Here is a 10,000-nt window from a genome sequence, read left to right as displayed (position 1 = left end):
GAGACATTAAACCAAGGTCCCATCTGCTTGAGTTAGTGGTAGCTCAAATAGGTGTAAAAGATCCCATGGCACTTGTTGAAAAGAGTAGAGGACGTTCCCCAATTCCCTGGCCAAATTTCCCCTAGTAGTAGAAATACCACCTCAAATCTCCCCACTGAAAAGAGGCCACTAGCCTAGCAGGACCAACCTAGTCAATAAAGGATAAATAAATAAATCAAATACATACATAAAGCTCTCTGCTGCTCTCTGAAGAAACAGTTTAAAAGAAATTGTTTCCCCAGACAGTAGCAAAGACCTGAGTAAGTACACCAGAGTCCCTTAGTTATTTGCTGGGAATAATGTACATGTGCTGTTTCACATACAAGTAAGTATGCTTCTGTGCGTAAATAGAAGCTGATACCTCTGCAGATCTAGAATTATTGCTACAGAAATCCCGAATGCTTAATTATGTCAGCCCAACTCCAGTCATTGTTACCTCAGTGCCTAAAGGTGGACTCCTGCTTAGAGTTGAATCCAAAGTCATAAATCTTCATAACAGCTGATAACCCGCCAAGCCAAATCAATGACTGTGATCAAACATCATCAAAAGTCAGTCACTTTAATCTACATACTGCCTATGTACCCATCTATTAAAGCCACATTGTTATCTGTATACACCTCAGATGTCATATTGTGATCCAATAAGAAATAATGATTGTCACAAACACACACTAACCTTGCCAGGTCAAATCAAAGATGGTTTAAATGTGATCAAACAACAGCAGAGGTTAGTCAATTTCATTCACAGATTTTTCTTATAGGTTCATAGGTAGGTACTAGGCTATCGACCCAAGGGCCTACGTAAGCCTAGCCATCAAGGTTCCCTGGCTTACCCCACCCAAGAAAGTTATTTTCCTGTGCCACTGTTGAGCAGAGACACAGAAGTGATCCCCAGGGTGTATTTCCTATTTCCCATCCACTCATCAAGATTTATCTTGAAGAGTGCTAATGAAGAACTTTGCTTGAAATAGATGGGTAGCCTGTTCCAGAGTATGGGAAATCTCTGGGACAGGAATCTATCCCTCCAGCATGTCCTATTTATTGTGGTGACAAGGTTTAGGTCCCTAGAGCGTGTAGCTCGGGGGGATTGGAATTTCTTTAGGTGTAGCATGTCCAACAGCTCTGGGTTTGACATAGCTTTATATGTTAGGCAGAGATCACCTCAGAGTAGGCGATATGCTACGGAGTAAAGCTGGAGTTTTTTGAGACGGTCAGTGTAGGGCATTTGTTTGAGGCCAGTAATCCTCTTTGTTGAGGTACTTCTGTGGTCATTCCAGCTGCTGCAGATGTCTTGTGAGGTACATTCCAAAAGGGGCATTGTACTCTATAATGGGTCTAATGAGTGTCGAGTAAAGAGGAACAATGACCTCTTTTTTCCTGGATGAGAACCCTTTTATGATGAGATGTGCCACGTAGAAGGACTTCCTGACTACTACTAACAAGTTATAGCCAGCTGACCACCCATCTGTACTTGTTCAGGCATAGCTCTGATGTTTGATTGTAATCATATAAATGAATAAATAAATTATGTCTCCAGCAATGCATTTTATCTCAGTGATGTCAGACACATATAGTTTAACACATTATGTAAACTTGTCACAATCATAAACTTCCCAGAGGGCACCAAGATCCTCCAAGGGGGCCTTTCCAAATTCATCAGCTGGTTTTAAGACCATGGACTAAATCTGAATGCCAAGAAATGTATAGTATTATCATTCAACAAACAGTAAGTGTATTGTAATTATCACATTCACAATGCAAAACTGAATATGTATCCTGTTGTTAGGGTCCTAAGAACCTATGTAGACAGCAAATTGTGTTTCAATCACTACATATCCAGTATTGTAGAAAAGTACTTTATCATTACACAGCTTATTACTTAGGGTATGACAGCCAGATCCAGATGCGATCATTCGAGTGTATTCCATGCACACCAGGATGATCACTGAGCATAATCCCCCTTTGGTATGTACCTGTCCAAATATTTAACACAATTTGAATGTCCACAGAGCTTTCATACTAAGAAAACCAAGGGTCTAAAATGTAGAAACTATGCAGACCACCCAAAGCATCGCCCTTCTTATTAGTGCCATACAGGCCACTGTGGGTCAACCTCTGCTTCACATAAAGAGCCTCAACAAACCCTATCCACTCAGATCTGCTGCACTTTTGCAATTCCATCGGAACACACAAATTTGCATAAGAGATCTAAATCTCTTTTTCAAGATGAATAGAACATGTTGGAGTGATAGGTATGTATCAAGGATAATACCGCTTCTTTGGAATCATCTTCTTTTCCACATAAAGCAAAGTACTTCTCATACACTAATCAAATGTAATCTGGATAAATGGATGGGTAACCCCAAATTCACCCATGGATTAGTCCCCTGATCCTTCATGGATAGGGAAAACTTGTAAATGTTCTCCTCATCTCTGGTGTATTTATACTTAAAAACTAAAACCTTCATGGGAATGGTTCATAGGTTAGTACTAAGCTAACTGCTCTTACGAGCCATTTTAAGCTTAGCCAATTATCCCTTGTGAGATTCAAACCCTGCACCTTGTGTTTGTAAAGCAAACACCTTAACCATTAGGCCGCCCTCCCAACCCAATGTATGGCTAGGCTTCTTAAAATCCTTGTAGATCAATAGCACATAAGTGCCTATGAACCTTTTAAAGCACTCACATGCATACAGACACACAGACACATAGAAATACATACACATGTACAAAAACATACCTACAGAGAAGCACTCGATCACAATTACAGCCACTGCACCGACAGTGTACAACTCGGGTTTCTGATTGTAATTAAAAATTTGAATAATAAATAAATACGTCAGTAATGGCTATAATAATATATTTCAGCTCATTGCAACACCACTGCACGTATATGCCTTTGAATTATAGCCATGTTACTCAGTGATTTCACCTTAGACGTATGACTGATCAAATGAATCAGTGAATGAATAATGTCCACTGTAATTTATTACAGCTTGCTATCACACACATACATCTCAACATAGTGCAACCTATATGCATGCACACATATGCACACAGAAGCACACATGCATGTGCCAACAACTATAGCCACTTTATTGACTGAGAGCATCTCTGCTCTGAGCTACAACAGAATGGCATTAAATATACTGATCCCAAGGATATTGCCAATATCCTGGCAGATTGATTTGCCAACTTCACCCCCCTCTCACCCCCTAAAGGGCCCATCTCAGTACCAAAAGACTGCCAAATTCTGATAATCACAGCCACACAGGTAGAAACAGCACTCTCCAAAGCTAAGAATACAGCATCCATGGGACCTGATGACATTTCACGCTGTGTACTACATGAACTGCAAAATGAACTGGCAACCCACCTAAGTGTCATGTTTAATCATAGCCTCACCTCAGGCTTAGTGCCCACTGAGTGGCGCACAGCTGCAGTTATCCCGCTCCACAAGGGAGGATCCACCTTGGATCCCAGGAACTACTGTCCCATCAGTCTGACAAGCCTGATCTGCAAGGGCATGGAATGCATTATCCTGGAACTTATAAACAAAGACATTGGACCCCACCCAGTTTGGGTTTGTGAAGGGCCGATCTTGTCTCCTGAATCTGATTGACCTCTTCAAATCGGTCTCCAGAGCTGTGGATGAGGGTAAGGCGGTCTACACAGCCTATCTGGACCTCGCCAAGGCCTTTGACACCACCCCCCACTCTGGAATCATAGATAAACTTACTAAGCTGGGCATAAATCCCTACATCTCTCAATGGGTTGCCAACTGGCTTACTGACAGAACCCAGACTGTAAAAGTAGCCGACTCCAAATCCAGCTCCAGACAAGTGACAAGTGGAGTACCTCAGGGTTCAGTCCTGGGTCCACTCTTTTTGGCATCTACTTCTCTGAAGTACAGGCGAACACTAAGGGACTGTGGCCAACAAAGTTTGCAGATGACTGCAAACTGGGAGCCATTATTGAATCCCCAAATTATGTGGATATTCTACAAAAGGGCCTTACAGAAACAGATGCCTGGTGCCAGAGCCATGGGCTCAAGCTTAATGCCAAGAAATGTATAGTTATCCCCTTTGGAAAAAAACATGTACCCATGAACTACCACATAGGTGGCAGGACACTAAACATCGAAATTGTGATGAGAGACTTAGGGACACAAGTGGACAGTGGTCTCACTTTCGATAACCACATCGCCACAACAGTCAGGAAATCCTTCTATGCGGCACACCTCATCACTAAGGGCTTTTCATCTAGAAAAAAGGAGGTCATTGTCCCACTGTACTCATACCTCATTAGACCCATTATAGAGTATAATGCCCCATTTGGTATGTACCTCACAAGACATCTGCAACAGCTGGAAAGGCCACAGAAATACTTCACTAAAAGAATTACAGGCCTAAAGCAGATGCTATATGCTGACCATCTAAAAAAAACTCCAGCTATACTCTGTGGCATATCGTCTACTCAGAGGCGATCTCTGCTTAACATACAAGGCCATGTAAAACTCTGAGCTGTTGGACATGCTCCACTTAAAGAAATCCCAAACCCTCAGAGCCACACGCTCCAGAGATCTAAACCTTATCATCACAATGAACAAAACATACTGGAGGGATAGGTTTCTGACCCAGAGACTCCCCATACTCTGGAATAGACTGCCCATACATGTCAAGCAGAGCACCTCATTGGCCCTTTTCAAAAGGAACCTTGATGACTGGATGGGAGATAGGAAATTCACCCCGGGGATCATGTCAGTCACCCTGCAAGACAGGGGTCCAGAGAAGTAAATATTGTGGGAAAATAATTTCCAGGGAATTTTTATGGCTAGGCTTGCATAGGCTTTAGGGCCGATAGCCTAGTACCAACCTATGAACCTATGTCTGATGATGATCAAAGAAATAAATGAATGGATGAGGAAAAAACAATAAATAAATAAATGATGACTGTGGTAATGTATTTCTGGATGTTTTATTCTGACACATACAGTAAAATCCACTTCAACCCCTTCCACACACATCCACACCTAAATTCAAGAACTTTACTGACTGTGTACTCCTCAGATGTCTGACTGTGACCAAACAGACTAATGAATAAATCAGTAAATAATGACAACAATACTGTATCTCAGTCTGTTGCTGACAGCCACATACAGTACAAAGTAATAAAATCCACGAACTTCAGGCTCCTTCTTTACTTTGAAAACTTTAATTTTAGATTTGACTTTAAAACAGCGAAGAACAAGTAAAACCACAATAAATCAAGCGCTTTCAACCAGGCTCTCCCAGGCTTTTTCAAGACAAGTTATAAGCCATTTTCTTTGACCTTTTATACAGGAATATGTGCAATCATGTGATCAATTAAACATTTAATTATTTAATTGTCACAGTTAATTAACTCTTTGTTTCCAGAAAAAATACTTTTTAAAAATCTCCTGTGTGCTGTTTATGTTAAATACCTGAGTAAAGAACTACTAACAACATACAGTTCTTAGTTTCGTTATAACAATAGTTTAGTTTATGGTGTTAAATGGTTAGAAAACCTTTAAGTTGTTTGCATATTTGCATTATAAATATAATAATGTGTAAACCTGCCATCAAATTATTACGTTGCAGTAAAATTTCATCTCATGTAACAAATGTGAAAAAATATTTAAAACATTTAAAATGTAATGATACAAATAAAATAAATATAATAAATGTATAAATAAATATATTGGCTGTTTTAAATACTTAAAAACTCTGTCTCAACAGCCCTGTTAAAATACATATTGAAAATACATGCCATAAATAAGCATTAGAAATACCCATTGTTCAATACGCTTATGAATACCTGTTAAAAATGCGTATAAAAATGCATATCGAAGAAATAAATATTCAAAATACATTAAAAGTATGCATCAAAATACATGTTAAAAATACGTGTTGGAAATAATTTGTGTGCAAGTCCAAAATGTGAACAAATAAACATTATAATTAGAGTTGTAATTATAATGTCAACTTCTTGTACCAAGTGTGTATGCCAGATCTTACAGTGTTTGATAGCCAAAGCCTCACTCTTCTTGTTAAAATACTTGCATGTAAAAAACTTATTTGTAGATTATATACAACTAAATGTAAAAGATTGTTGTGGTAAAAATCACTACCTAGAACATTCTTTGAGTAGTCTTATAGTATGCTTATGTTATAATTTTGCCCTTCTGAGTTTAAGTGCACTACTCAGACTTATAGCATCATTCAAGCCAGGGGGTCTTGAGGCATCCAATGTTAACTGCCAAAGAAGTTCTTTGTATTCTAGGGAAGATTCCCAATCTCCACCTCTTGGGTTACTCTTCACTTGGTCTAACACTAAAAATTTTAGATCCATCTGATTACAATTTAAAGAATGCCTGTAAAACACATTTGTTTCCTTTTGCTTGCTTACTTCATAAAGATGTTCATAAATCCTTTTTGCTAGTGTTCTTTCTGTTTTGCCTACATAAAAACTCAGACAATGTTGGCAAATTCCGAGATAAACCACCCCTTTAGTTTTGCAGTTATAGTAGGCTAATGATCCAACATATCTTTTCCTTGATTTAAGGTAAAAACCCTTCCTATTCATAACATAAGGACACTGCTTGCATGCTTTGCATTTAAATGTACCACACCTAGGTAGTCCTTCATTCTCCTTCACTACCAGATTGGCCTCAAAACAGTCTTTTAAATTCATATTCCTTCTCTTTATAAAATGAGGTTTATTCCCTAAAATTTGTTTGAATTCTTCATTAGATGTTAAAATTGGCCAATACTTCTCCACAATCTTTTCTACTGCTGCACTTTCATTACAATTAGTGTATATAAATGACTTAGTTTGTCCCTTATTGGCATTCTCTACTGTCACCATTTCATGACTATGGACTTCACCCAGCAGGGGAAAATATTTTACTTTTCTACTAGCTATGACCTCCATGGCTATCGATTCAAACATTTGTGTGGGATAACCTCTTTCCATAAACAATGTTTTTAGGAAGGCAACTTCCTTTTTAAACACTTTTTCTTCTGTGCACATTCTGGAGGCTCTGATTAATTGCCCCTTTATAATCCCTTTCTTTTGGAATAGAGGGTGATAGCTGTCAAAGTGTAAGTACGTGTTTGAAAAACTTTCTTTCCTATGTATACTAGATTCAAAACACTGTTTTTCAAAATTCTTGTACAAGCATACATCTAAATAGTGCAAACTGTCATCCTTAATGCTGCTCGTAAATTTCAAAAAATTGGTGCTTAAATTAATATAGCAAATAAATTTGTGTAATTCCTCTTTACTCCCCTTCCAGAGAATGCAGATGTCATCCAGGTAACGTTGGTAATGCGTTATATTTTTCTTCCATTCTGTGTTGAAAATACAATTTGACTCCCAAACCCAATACTATATTAGCATATGCCGGCTCAGGGGGTGCCCATTGCTACACCTCTCTTTTGACAAAATAATTCCCCATTGAAAAAAATGAAATTGTTAGTTAGTATTGTTTCCATAAATTCTACCAGGAGCCCTATTGTGTTTGCTGTTAAACCTGAGTGCCTTGTCAGCATATCATTGAGCCATTTAAGCCCTGTCTCGTGTGGTATGCTTGGGAACAACTCGACTACGTCAATTGTAACCAAAAATTGTGTTTCCACTAAATATTCATTTTTGATGCTTCTTAGGAACTCCCATGAGTCCTTACACAAACCCTGCATTGAGTCCACAAACTTCTTAAGTGTAAAATCCACAAATTTTCCCAATGGCTCTGTAATACTCTTTGCACCAGCTACAATGGGTCTAAATTGCAATGGGTCCAGACCCTTGTGTACTTTGGGGATGCCAAAAATAATGGGAGTTACTGGTTTATTCACCCATAAATAATTGTATAGTTGTTCATTCATTGCCCCCTGGTATAAATGGTCTTCCAACATATGTTTAATTTTAGCATAAGCAATGTTGCGTTCATTAATTGAGACACTGTTATACTGCTCTGTGTCATGTAAGGAAGAATAAATAGAGGCTTCGTAATCATGTTGGTACATGAGTACAACCCCCCCCCCCCTTGTCCGTTTTCATAACCCTAATACCATCACTATTTAATTTTTTAATTAAACCAAATACTTCTTCAGGAAGGTTGTTATGATGATTTTGTTCTTTCTTATTCTTAATGCCCCTAATTTCTGTTTCAATCATTTCCTCGAATATTTTAAGTATTGGATGTAGGGGGGGGGGGGTTCCACGTACTGGTTCTACACAGTGATTTGTTAGTAATTTCCTTCCCTTTTAGACAAATGTTTAAATTAAGTTGTCTTGTAAACATTTTTAAGTCTAAAATTGTTTTTGGGATGTTAATAGACCTAGTTGGTACAAAATGCAACCCTTTAGTAAACAATACAAAATACTTGTCATTTAAAACAGTTTCAGTAAAATTGTAAATTATAAAATTATCCTTCTTTGATACCTTACACAGTTCATCACTACTGTTTGTTTCCATGTCCATAGTACTTTCTATCTCCTCACTGTGTTCCACTTCTTGGCATACGGGGTGTACTGCCTTTGTACTTGTCGCCCCTGGCCATACTGAAAACCCTGTTCTAACTGATTGTAATGTGGGTTGGATTTTTGAGCTAACCTTTCACTCCTTCTTGGACCCTGCACTATATTCTCATCGTCTAACATTTCCTTCTCACCATTATCTAAGTTAAAATTATTATTTTGTTCTCTAACCCATTTGTTTTTAAAATGCACATTATATGCTAATCCTTTGTTGTATTCTTGCAAATCATGCTCTAGTTTTCTAACCTTTCCATTAAAAATACACATACAATGATTATCAACTTCTTTAAAAGTGTTTTCATAATCTTTTTTAACACCATTAAAACATGTATCATTAATAATAAAATCATTAAGAACATTAGCTTCTTGTAACAATACTGAAGCTTTATGTTCATAGTCTTTGACCATCAAGTGCATCATCTCTAAGCCAGTTTCATTAAAAAGCGAAGAGAATTCCTTAAACAATTCAGAGCCCTCTACTGCATTGTTCAGGAATTTGTTGATGCGAAGCCCTTTGGGTACCCTTTTAACCCTTATACATTCAGACAGATATTCAATTTCCATCTGAATGGTTTTATAAGCGTATAACTTATTGTTAAAGTCTTTCAGCGATTGTTCAATTTTTTCGCTACCAGTATTACCACTATTTACAGTACCTTGCTTAAATGAAAAAACGTTATTTGTACACTTGCTGAAATTGAAGCCCTTTCCAGCTTCAGCGACCACACTACTGAAAGACATTTGCTTTCTATTAATATAATGTGCTTCGTTAGTGTTGACAGCTCGTGCTCCTTCAGAGGTTCCTGACAACGGAGAAACGGCTTTCTGACCGGCAAGTTCATTCATTTTACGGAAGTTCTCTTGGTTTGCTGGTATTGTTTGGCTCTCACCAAGCGGATCATTAATCGAATGATCAGTTAACTGAGAAAGCAGGCACATAACCTGCCTGAACTCCTTCCTTGTGACAGGAGCGTCATCTGCTGGTGATTCCTTTTCAAGCAAAACGGTAGGTGTATCCACAAACTCGACACTATTAGCATTAGCCCTCTCAGCCATGGATTTTTCGAAGCAGTAACAAGACAAAGTTCAAGTGCAAAGCACCACAAAAAACAACTGGTAATAGGTAATAAAATCCACGAACTTCAGGCTCCTTCTTTACTTTGAAAACTTTAATTTTAGATTTGACTTTAAAACAGCGAAGAACAAGTAAAACCACAATAAATCAAGCGCTTTCACCCAGGCTCTCCCAGGCTTTTTCAAGACAAGTTATAAGCCATTTTCTTTGACCTTTTATACAGGAATATGTGCAATCATGTGATCAATTAAACATTTAATTATTTAATTGTCACAGTTAGTTAACTCTTTGTTTCCAGAAAAAATACTTTTTAAAAATCTCCTG

This window comes from Protopterus annectens, chromosome 2.part1, assembly GCF_019279795.1.
Source record: "Protopterus annectens isolate FY-2018-M chromosome 2.part1, PAN1.0, whole genome shotgun sequence".
Taxonomy (NCBI): Eukaryota; Metazoa; Chordata; order Ceratodontiformes; family Protopteridae; genus Protopterus; species Protopterus annectens.
Note: the sequence above shows the minus strand (reverse complement) of the source record.